Here is a 12,594-nt window from a genome sequence, read left to right on the forward strand (position 1 = left end):
AATATATAGAAATATAAATACAGTAAGAGTAACAAAGTTCACTTCTATTTTTTGAGTATTGTTTTTTAACATTGGCGTTTTTTCTTGTCTAAAGGCGATGTCGTGCTGTTTGCCCAAGGTGTAGATTACGCGACAAGAAAATTCTCGTATGTGTTTAATTAAAATGAGTCCATTGCCATCCACGCTTGCCTAATATATGAAGGCTTTATAAAGGTAAACTCTTGAAAGACATATAAGCCAAACTTTGTATGCAAATGAAATGAATTTTTTGATTATATATTAATGGAAAAACTATGTATATTATCCGGATAGCTAAACCTAATACAATTTTTTAGGTAATATTTTTGCAATTTTATTTTGAAAAGGGAATCGGAAATAAATGAAGTTGGATCACAAATTGGGGATAATATAGGCGGTTGCAGCCGAACACACAGGCAGACATAACAACAAAGGCAATGTTAACGAACAACAAATTGATATATATATATTTATATGTATGTATGTATGCATGTGTGTGTATGTGTTTATGTATGCAGTAGTCCGTAGATTGACAAAGCAACTGCAGCGTAAAAGGCCAGGTTTGTTGCCTGTCTATCTCCCCATGCCAAGGTCCATGTCCGAGCCCAAACCCTTCTACTGTGCAACGCCCGCAGCTGCTCTAACAAAATCCAATGGCAGTGGCAGCAGCAGTTGTAGCAACAACAACATTGCGACATTTGATGTTGCTATTGTTGGCTTTCTTGTTGTTGTAAAAATGCATTTTGCGTATGCTAACGACGGCTCATGGGGCGGATGAGCAATGCACGCAGACGCATGCAGAGCAGTGCGGTAGTAGCAGCGCAGTTGCATTTATTTCTGCTATTGCAACGAAGCCTGCCCCTTCGCCCTACCTTAAATACCTCCACCACCTCTCGATGTCATAGTGGGCGGGGCATTTTTGTACTTTTTGTGTTGTTTTTTCAAACGCAAACGCGCATTTTTAATGCAACAACAAGAATCAAGAGGAATGATGCCCAGCCACGCCCACTGCCTTCTGTTATCCAAACTGCATGCCAAATAGGGGGCTTATCCCTTTTTACGCTTGCTGTCCGCCAGTTAGCCCAGGCCATACAACAACAAAGTTCAAAAAATTCCGTATTGAGAGTTCAATGTTTGGTTGTAGGGCATTCGTTTCAACGCATGTCCTTTGAGCTGCGCATTTTTACTCGCTTGATTAATTAAAAGCGAAATATGTTTATGGCCGGCTATCTTTGGGGACTGATGTGCCAATGGAAAAATGAGCCCAATGAATTATGAAGTCCCTGTGAGAATTATGCGACTGACTCTGATTTACTTTCTAGTGCATCGAGGTCTCCACGTGCACTTGCCACTTGACCCTCCACCTCACCACACCTCGTTCCCTTACTGCACTTAAGTGCAGCTCGTGCCTCGCCCTCCCTGTCTTGCCTGGCCAACAACAATCAAGAACCCAACCCCAAGCTGCCCTTATGGCAGCTGCTATTGCGTTGTTTTTGTTTTTTTTTTTTTTGTTTTTGAGCCGAATGTTGCAACTGCAGCTGTTTTTGGTGCATGGGGCAAAAACTGGAATGGACTTTTGTTGTTGGCCGTGTTGCAGCTGTCGTTCGCTTCCCTCTGCGCCTGTCGCTTGTTTAGTTTTTCGCGCAATTTTCCGCGCAATTTTGTTGCTGTCGCTGCTGCTGCTGCTGTTGCTGTTGCTGCTGCTGTCACTGTTGCCTGGCTATATTTTCATTATATACCCTATCGCCCCGATCCGTCCTGGCCGAGACTTTGCTTGATGCTTTTAGGCAAACGAATTGCAGCTGCAACACATTGTGCTTTGGGGAATATGCAAATCAGCCAACAGCCATCAGTAGCTGCAGCTGCAGCTGCAGCAATATAGACTGCATCAGCATCAACGTCAGCGCCACTGTCAGCATCAGCATCGGCATCACCATCAGCATCAACATCCACATCAACTGCATTTTGGCAGCCTATCTGCAGTGCACAGAATCAACATCAGCGAACTAAAAATAATTTTTCGCCATCGGTCAGCTGCAATGAGACTTCCCGCTCTCCCTCCAGCTACAAATTTTCTAGTATATACTACCATATTTCTCTGTGTGCGTCCTCCTGCGGCACTGCACTTGATTGATGCATTTTTGGACCCGCAATGCATTTGCGATCATTTTTCCTTTTCGTTCAACTAATTACAAAAATGTTTTAATGAGATTTGAGTTAGAATGCTTTTATCAGCACAAATTTTCAGCTTAAATGCGAGCACACAGATTTCAAGTAGAATTTACTGTATTGCCTGTGTTTGGTGAAGCAGACTTAATAGACTTACTTAATGTGTTGCTTCAAAAACTTAAAATGGGCTTTTAAAAAATATGAATATGTCTTTGAAAATTATGATTGTTATAATTGTAAAAATTGGTTTTGATTGTATCTTTGTCAAAATTATATTTAAACAACAATGTCATACGATTTGGTATCCATTTGATTGATGAAAAAAATATATTTAATTATTGTGTTTTGATTTAAACTTTTTATTTTGGATAGATTATCAGAATTTTAAGTAGAGCGAGAATGTGAAATAAGCACATAAGCCAGTTGACTTCAATATTCTTCAAGTTTAATTTGTTTCTAGTATAAGTATATCAAAAAGAAAATGTGAAGCCAAGTACCACAAAAAATAATTATCTGTTGCTAATAATATGTAAGATGTAATGTAGACCTCTGAAAAAACACAGTTTATATAAGTTTAATTTAGATTTTTATATGAAGTCACCTTCTATAAGATAAATCGATTAAGGCTTGGAGTTGCTGATAAATCATATTGCAGCTAAAACTGGGAAGTTCTGGAAATATGCAAGCAAATCACACATTTTATTCTATATAAAGCTTAGATGCTTTGACCTTTATCAATGTTTTAATTTAAAAATATGTTATATTTATATGTTATACCTGTACAATTTTTTAGAAGGAAAGATTTATTTATACAGTTGAAAAAATACCATGAAATTTCTGATATTTCCCTTATAAACCCTTTATATATTTAAAAGAGGCTTAATTTCAAAATATATTTTTTATTTAAATATTTAGATATTTTGTAAAAAATCTTAAAGAACTACTAAATGGGATATTAACAAAACTATAATTTTAATGAATTAAAAATAGTCCATGAAAAGATCATACTTTTGCAGAGCTTTCAGAGCTTAACTTCAACCGTTTTCTCTACAATCACTCTTGTTTTATTTTCGATTCGGACTTTTTATTATCACTTTTCAGCGCAATTTCACGTTATGAGCCAGCTTCTCCCGTTGACTCATTAATTAATAATCAACAAGCGGCTAATGGCTATAGAATGGTGGTTCGCTGGGCGTTCAGACCGCACAACTGGCTGACAGATAATCAGAAACAGTCCAGAGGCCACATTCGGATGAATGGATTGGGGTGCGGGACGAGTTTGTTTGTATTTGATGTACCTTTGGCATTTGTTCAGGGCAACTTATTAATCCATAAGCTATGGTAATTCTTTTATATGCATGAAATGAATGAAGGCCGCCCCATACTGCCAGACAGAACCCACATTCATAGCTACTGAACTTTGGACCGAAAGCAAAGCCAAAATCAAAGTCAATAACCAATGCCATCGATAGCGCCATAAATGTCCATATACAGTCCTTATAGACACGTTACCTGCCGACTAGCCGACCAACCGACTAGCCAACGGCTGTGGGTGTGTATGTGTGTGCGCGAGGAGTGTGGGAGTGCAGACGTGTGGGCTGGCGCTATGTGCAAGCCATAGTTGACCAGCGGCCTACTCTGCGTATGAGTTATATGCGATATGCGTGAGCTAGCTGGAATCAAATGCATTCTCTGCTTAGTTTGCAGTACATATGCATGTCTGTCGCAGTGTGCGTGTATGTGTATATGCATATGTATGTACAAACTTATACATATACCCATATACAGCTGTCAGCGAGGGGCCTCGATTTGGGTAAGGCGATTTTTCTCCGGCTTTTCGATGCGCTCTCATCGCACCATGCGGTGCATGGTAGGCATTTAATATATATATATATATATATATATATATATATATATATATATATATATATATATAAATGTATTTCCGTATTTGAACCTAATCATAATCAATGCGGACATATAGTTGTATTTCTACGAATTGATTTGATTTTTAAATAAATCAATGTATATATATATATATAAATACATACATATATTTAAATATATTTATATATATATAAATAATTTTTTTTGTTAGTTTGCATTTTGTTGTGCTGTATCTTAGGAGTACTAATACCAATAACGAAACACAAATAAGAAAAAGCATAATAAAAAATGTGTTGCATACTCGCAGGGGCAACGAGAAAGAGTTTTCCATGCTTTTGCCCCGTTCTGCGCCTTTTTTGTTTCGTCTTCTAGCCATAGTTGTTGTTGTGGCAAATGAAAACGAAAAAATTGCATTTGCTTTGCATGTATGAGTGTGCGGAAAAGAACGAACACAAAAGCAAAATCAAAACAACAACAGTGCCACATGGCACAGACTATGCGGGGATCGAGGCTGAAGATTGGGCTGGGATTATGGGTGGCGCCGTCGCTGTCGCTGGCGGGGCAATCGAATTGAGCGCGAAATGGTCGCAGCAACAATGCGCAGCTAGGAGCAACAGCGCGCTCCCAGGCCACATACGCAATACATATGAAGGAGTGTATGTGTGCGTGTGGGTGGATATGGATGGCTAGATGAATGGATGAATGTTTTAGGTAGATTTTAGAGCCGATTGCTGCGTTTTCAGTGTCCATACGCAACTGCATCGCGGGCAGCGCAGTTAGCACTGCACCACCGCGCCCCTGCCACAAGCAATTTTGGGTGGTGCATTTCGCGTTGCATACTTTTTGGCGTTGTTTGATATTTAGGCGCAGCAAACACAAAATGCGTTCGCCGCTTGATTGGGGATAGCTAAATGTGTGTGCTTGAAGTATGTGCATTTCTCTCATTGCATCTGTATGTGTGTGCATTTGCTGGTATGTCTGTGTGTGTGTGTGCGCGCTTGTTCACTGCTGCTGCCGCCATCGTTGTCGTTGGCGTTGTCGTCGTCGCGCTTTGTTTTGATTTTCGCGACTGAGCGCGCGTTGCTGTCCATAGCCCCGGTCCATCTCCGTTTCTGTCCCTATGTGTGTTTTGGATTTGCATATGTGCGCCTCGTTTCGTCTCTCTGTGTGTGTCCGAATGTGCATGGGTGGTTGTGTGGCGCTGCATACGTATGTACATTAGCAAAGCGACGCTGCCGCAGCAAAAATTTTTTTGCACCAAGCGCCAAAACCAAAAACGAAGAGGACAATTCGCAGTCGCTGCCGCGTTGAATTTTTTCTCACTTTTCGCGCCCGCCACATCAACGCGCGCGGCCAGCGGCCACTTTCATCAAGCGAGCTTAGGATCGGAGCTGTGGTGCGGTGATATACAGGGGAGATTTTACAATCAAATCGCGCTGCAGCGACGTCATCGAAAGCAGCGACAGCGACGCTAGCTAGCACGACCGCCGGTCTGACAACGGCACTGGCCGTCATCGTTAACAATTTTTGCACAACATTGCAACAGAAAACTGCTAAACGCGAAACAAGTTGCGGCGTTTTTTCTGCTCCTCGGGTCCTGTCCACGCTGCTGGCTTAGTACGCAGTCAGGCAGGCAGACAGACAGACACGGCAGGCAGGCAGGCAGGCAAATTACTAGGCACTACCAGGCAATCGGCAGGCAGGTCGACAGTCCAGTCCGCAGTCTTCGCAGCGCATAAATCACAGTCTCACAGCCACGCCGAGACACCGCACAGACTCAAACTCAAACTCAAACTCAACCTCAAAAGCTCAACTCGAACTCAAACTCAAACTCAACTCGCAGCACAACCCATCGCATCGACAAGAAAGTGAAACACCAAAAGAAAAACATCTCTGCGGGGGTGCGTGCGTGCGTGCAAGTGTGCAAGTGTGCAAGTGTATGTGTATCCGTGTGTGCTTAACAAAAAAGTGAAAGTGCATAAAAATGACTTGAAGTGCGAGTGGAGAGCCACCAAATATAGCTACCTATATATATAAATATATAGAGAGAGAAACCAATACCCCGCCACACGAACTGGCAACTGGGGCTCAACGCCTTTCGGTTCAGGTGGCTTTTGATATGCGCCTCGCAATGCCGCCGCCGCCGCTAGCCGAGCACGCTCAACATCAATTAGCAGCTGGCATAAGGCGCTCCACTTGGTCGAAAGTGTTGCAGGCGCCGTTTCTGAGCGCCGCTCAGACTCCATCTTGAATGTGAGTGAACGCCCACCGCCATCTGCTGCCACCCATGCACAACCCAAAGACAATGTAAACGCCGGCGTTTAGCATGTAGGCAGTTTTTTCTTCATTTCCAAACAACCAACCAACAAACCAGCCAGCCAACAACAAATAATCAAATAGACAAAGTTACATTTTTACCAATACGATAAGCAACAGAAGCAACAACAGCAACAACACCACGCAACGCATTTTGTTCGTCAACAACAGCAAAGCAAACAACCAAACCAACAACAAAAAGTTAATAACAAGCTAAAACTAATTAGTAACTTTTACTAACTAATACACGTATAGTTATATACTACATTTAATAAGCAGGCAGTCAGTCAGTCAGTCAATCAGTCAGTCAGAAGTAACTTCCAGTTTCAGTTCCGAACCGGTTCCGATTTGAAGCAAAATTCACGCGTCTGAATTTGATCTCGTCTCGAGTTGAGTTTTCCAATTTTCGGTCAAATAAATTTTGTCTCGGTCAAAGTCTAACGGCACTTTAGGTTTTCTACAAATTCAGACGTAACTCTTTAGTTGATTAACCCATTCAATTGTGCATTTTGGCGTCGAATATTTGGGCGAATAAAAAAAAATTATCAAAAAAAAAAAGAAAAGTATAAAAAAGCAAACAAAAAGTTTGAAGAGAAATTCAAATCAAAACCTACGAAATTACCTGAAAATTTTTGCAACAACTGAAAAGTCTATAAGAGCAGCAGCACAGAGAGACGGAGAAGAAAATTAGAAGCAAAATTTTACAAAAAAAAATTACAATTATTTACAAAAAAGGAAAAATAATCACAAAAAATTATAGAGAAAATTAAAAGCAAAAAAACAAAACTCAAAAACATTTAGTAAAAATTTTAGGAACACAAGAAAAATAAAAAAATTATTGTGATGTGATATTTTTTCGATATATTTTTATTGTTCTGGTAAGTAAATACATGCAAAATAAATAACATATATATCAAATAATCCATTTATAAATTTTATAATATATGTATATCTGAAAATATCCATCAATGAAATTTAGAAAAAAATTTTTAATAATAATCGAAATATTTTTAAGACAAATTTTATTATTATCATATTAAAGATTCCCATAATAATGATCTTTTGCTAAAATATATTAAATCGAAAAATATGTATTTAAATTGTATTATTATTATTATTTTTAATTTATTATTTATATAATGTATAAAATGTTTTATTTGTATTTGTATAGGTTTAAAGCTTTTTGAGTTTATAATTATTTTTATTAAAAACATAAATCCTGTATTTTAAGCATTTTTATTAAATTTTTATTATGTACTTTTTAAATACTCCAAATCTATATATTTTTTTCTCAGGCAAAAAACTTTAAAACAGTTAAATAAATACGGCAAAAAAAAATACAAATTAATATTAAAAATAATTTTCTTTCTTTTTCTTTTTTTACGTAATTTTCTATTTAGCCAAAGTATAAATTATTTGTCTTATTATTTAAGAAACAGGGAAAAATATATTTGATTCCTCTAAGCACATAAACTATAAATAAATTAGTTGCATCAAAGATTTATTTTAACTTCTTACCAAATCAATGCCAAAATATGCACCAACAAAAGTGCGATCCAATCATCGTAGTCAATTGAAAGAGTGGGCAGTGATCATTTGATTCGTCTCGAGGCGTCTGGCCACCCAGTAGGCTTGAGCTCGGGTTACCTCGTCGTTCGCTCATAGTTGGTTCGTCGCCATCGCTGGTGTCGGCGCTCAGCTGCAGCAGAAACACACAGCATCAACTCGCAGCACTCAGGAGGAGGCAGCTGGTTGCATGTGTATACAAAGAGCTCCCGAGCAGAAGGCTTAGTTGTAGTAGTAGACTTTTTGCTATTCTACATTCTCGTACACATATTCGCATATGTAGATGCACATGCACATGCACATCCACATCCACATGCTCATGCACATGCACATGCTGACGGATGCAGTCGCCGACGCCAAGTTTGGGGCACAGGCACATAATGTAAACAAGGACATGCGCAGTGATACGTGGACAGCGTTTCCCCAAGTGGAGAAATGTTGCAATGCATGCAATGCAATTGCCTGCCAACTAGAAGATAGTGGAGCGACGAGGATGGTGCACTGAGGGGGGGCGGCTGTGCATTTACCGACTGTATTTGGAGTACATGGCAGCGATGCCAGCGTCGCTGTCAACGTCAACGGCAGCGTCAACTTGCCACAATTTAGATGGTCAAAAGGGAGATGCAACAAACCCAACCTTCGTGTGAGCCTTTGCCGGCACTCAGAGAGTGCCAGTGAGAGAGCCGAATAGATAGAGAGAGAGAGAGGGAGAGAGAGAGCGAGAAAGAGAGAGGGATAGGTAGGGAGAGTCAGACAGAGAGTTAGGAGGAGCGAGAGAGAAAGAAAGCATTGGCTGCGAATGCAGCCCGCAGTGCCAGAAGCATGCAACGCAAATGCACTTGAAGTGCGAGGCAGTAGCGGAGCGGAGCCTGTATGCAGGAGGAAGCAGACACACACAAGTAGTCGTTGCTTCTTTTTTGTTTTGTTGTCTCTTTTCGGCTTATTTTTAGAAGTTATGCCTACTGGCCTGAACCCCTCCCGACCCTCACCGTTCCGTTTATTTACTTAACCAGACTCGTAACTTTTACATGGGCATCAGCAGCAGCAGCAGCTGTTCGTGGAGGCTCAGCACGTGTAGCAAGCAACTGGCCAGAAGAAGGCAGCCTACCCTGCCTACCCATCCATTGTGCGTTGCAATTCTGCATTGTTGATGACCATGATGATGAGCACGACGAGGCTGTCTGGCCTCAATGGGTGGTTGGACGGGTGGAGGGGGCAGCTGCTGGGCTGCATACGCACAGCCTGCAGCTGCACTTCTTTATCGTTGTCGTTGTAGTCGTCGTCGTCGTCGTCGTGAACGTGCTGCGTGGTTGGTCGGCTCAGTGGGCAGCCGGCTGTGGGGTGTGGGTGAGTGTGGGCTTGAGTGGGTTGAGTGGCTGACCCAACGGAAGTGTGGCCGCGTAGACGTTGCGTAGATGCAGCGCCAAGTTTTTTCTATTTCTTGACGTGCAGTTTTTTGGAAGGCAGGTCCACCCACCCGTTCAATGTGCGTTTAATGCAGCGTGTCGCCAGGCAGTATATAGACTCTTTATATAGAGCGCGCTGCTCGCCCCATTCCTCCATGTGTGTGTGTGTGTGTAAGTTTCGCGCGCGCGAGCTTTGAGCAAGGAAAAAAACTTATCACAGATACTTTTACATAGGACTTGTATAACTAGTCAATAGGAGGGCCTGAGCACCACTGCCCCGCTGCATTTTGCGCGTCTGGTGGTTATTTTTTTGGCGGTCGCTTTGGCTGAGAGGGGCAGAAGTTCAAAGGGGCTGTGTGGGGGCAACCATGTACGCGTCGTGCTGGTCCGAGTTATGTTATGTTTTGTGCCGTGTTGTATCGTTGGTAGCTGTTAGCCGTTAGCTGGTCGCTAGTTGATGGAACGCCGAACGCATCGCAGATCTATCGGCATCGGACGTGCGGGTAGTTGGCATACGGCTTTTGGATGTCTTCTGAGTGCCAGCCAACATTGCTTTTTTATATTCTCGGCTCGACGCACTGAGCAAAAGGACGCAAAACGCACGCAGTAGCGGCAGCAGCAGCAGCAGCAGTGGCCGAGTGTTAAACGGTTAACGGGCAACGCGCCGTGGAGAAGTCCTAGCAGAGACAGAGCTGGTCCAAGTCGTCGACGGTTCGGTTCATTTTCGGACTTGCTTATTTTCTAAAATACTTATACACACTCGCATTCGCATAGAAAAACCCATATTATTATATATACATATATTATATATATTATATATATATATAATATATATATATATACATATAAAGATATATGTATGTAGCTAGATGAGTGCAAAGTGCGCGCGCGTTTACCGCCCCCGAAGTCAACCTCGAATCGGTTCGCATTGAGTTTCGAATGGCATCAAATACTATTCATATACAATAAATAACAAAATAAATATATATATGAATTTATATATATTTACAAATATATTTAAACATATATATATATATATATATATACATATATATATATATGTATATATATATATTTATATATATCTAATTCAGCCAACAGTGAACGCGAGTGTGAGTGCGTGTGATTGGAATTCCAATGCAATCGTTTGGATTGGTGCAACGCATGAAAGGAATAAAACAAAATTCACCAAAGCAAATTAATTTTTCAAATTTAATGTCACCTCATTAAAAATAACAATAACAAATATAAAGAAAGAAAAGGAAGCCAAACAAAATATTCCATATAAATATTTAAAATCGTAAATCTCCACAAGTTTTTCAAAAAGAAATTAGAAACTAATTTTCACACAACTTTTCTTAACGTCTGCGTCGTCGTCTGATCACCGTTTGAGTTCACCTGTCCCAATGGCTGCCTCCAGATCAAAAACTAACCTGACTCCATTTTTCAAAGTTCAAGTTAATTGTTTGTTTAATTTATAAAAACAAAACAAAATAAAAACAAAACGAAAAATAAAAAAAAAAATTAGTTAACTGATAAAGATAATTCTTTTGCGATCTCATGTACGCATACAAATTGAAGCTGGTGCAGTTCGATAGATACTTTGACACATTTCAATTGCAAGAGCCACCAAGTTGGGATCCCTCGGATCAATCGCATCGCATTTCGTTAACGGCGACGGCGACGCAGACAAAAATGCCAAATTTGGCAACGCGTTGCTCACCGCAAACAACGAACCGACACTTAAGACAACCAGCATTAGCTGTGGACCCGAGAGAGAACCTCAACATTGCCATGGATAAATAACATCAGTAAACTGTCCTGTAGGTGATCGCTCCTTGCAATATATATTTTATAATGATCTTGGGTTGATTGTTTACTCTGAGTATGGTTTTAGCTGAGCGTCTTTTGAGCTGTTTGCGTCTTGAATAACCTTTCAACCATAGCCAGTATTTGATGAAGGATATTTGATTTGTTTTTATTAATTTTAATGTATATAATTTTTTATTGTCTTTTAAGCTTGCTAAAAATATATTATATTCAATTCATTTCCATAAATAATCTTACTATATTTAAGCACTCCAAAAAAATTACTATTTTCTATTATTCAACTCATTTTAACTAACCTTATGAAATCTGCTTTGAAAAAACTTGTTAGATTCGTTCTTCGGCAAAGGCAAACACGTGCTTGCTTCATTTTATATAGCAAATAAAGCTAGCTGCAAAGTAAAAGTAAAGAAAATAAGAAACTCACATAGACACACACACACGCACACACAAATGGCGAAATGTTGCAAAATGTTTATTATGTCTAAAATGAAGCGAGAGTTTCCCCAAGGTAAAATTCGCCTTGACTTTATCTGCTGCCGACGGTAAACAGCCAAAGACAGCATGAAAGGATTCACCCACACACAGACACAGCTTAACATCTGTGTGCGAATGTATCTTAACTAATACAGTTGCAAGCTGCATAGAATGTTTTATCTTAAGAAACGCAGCACATTAAGGTAGCTGGCCAAAAGTATAGCTGCCCTTTGCAGGGGTTGCTTAAGCTGCCTCCCACAAAACACGCGCGCATACACATACACACACACACACACGCACACAGAACGCTCATACTCCATTTTGTTCTATTGCCCCAACGCGCAGTCACTGCTGACGTCGCAGCTGGCGTTGCAGTCGCGGCCGCTGCTTCTGCTGCTGCGGCTGCTGCTGCTGATAGCTGCCCCTCCATGTATTTGAATTGCGCACTAACTCTAGCTCAACGAGAGAGTTTTTTGTTGTGCTCCCCCTAATGTGTACGTGTATGCGTGTATCCTGTTTTTGCATTTATTTTATTGCCTGTGGGGGAGGCAGCGCAGTCAACGATTTTATTTGCAAAAAACGCCCGAAGGGGGAGGCGTTCGTATTTTGTGTTTGCTGTTGCTGTTGTTGTTGCTACTACACCTGCTACCCGATGTCCTGCCAATGTCCTGCGCTCGCGTATTTTTTCGCGGCTGCAGCGGGAAACACAATTTTTTTGCAATCGTTGTTGTTGGCGCTGCCTGCCAATACACGTATGCTCACACACACACGCACGCACACAGGCCGGGATATGCGTCGCGGCAACGACGTCGTCCTCGGCCTATTCGCGGCGAAATAATTTTTCGCATTTTTAGTACAAAGCTTCACATCAACGTCGTCGTACAAACAAATTTTTATTTTCGGATTTTTCAATTACGTTTTCATTTAT

The 12,594-nt window shown here is 40.7% G+C and overlaps 1 non-coding gene across 2 annotated transcripts in view; it reads left to right on the forward strand.

Moving 5' to 3' along the window:
* The first annotated feature begins 7,244 nt into the window (after nt 1–7,244).
* The window catches only part of LOC111593600, a 48,121-nt gene continuing 42,771 nt past the window's right edge, over nt 7,245–12,594 (forward strand). Inside the window, exon 1 of one of the 2 annotated variants that reach the window (XR_003944147.1) lies at nt 7,245–7,268. This is a non-coding gene — a transcript (uncharacterized LOC111593600). Of the gene's footprint in view, nt 7,269–10,887; nt 11,186–12,594 lie in introns of those variants that run through there. The other variant, XR_003944146.1, reaches the window with a different exon arrangement.

The sequence above is a fragment of the Drosophila hydei genome, unplaced genomic scaffold, assembly GCF_003285905.1.
Source record: "Drosophila hydei strain 15085-1641.00,03,60 unplaced genomic scaffold, DhydRS2 tig00000063-arrow-pilon, whole genome shotgun sequence".
Classification (NCBI taxonomy): domain Eukaryota; kingdom Metazoa; phylum Arthropoda; class Insecta; order Diptera; family Drosophilidae; genus Drosophila; species Drosophila hydei.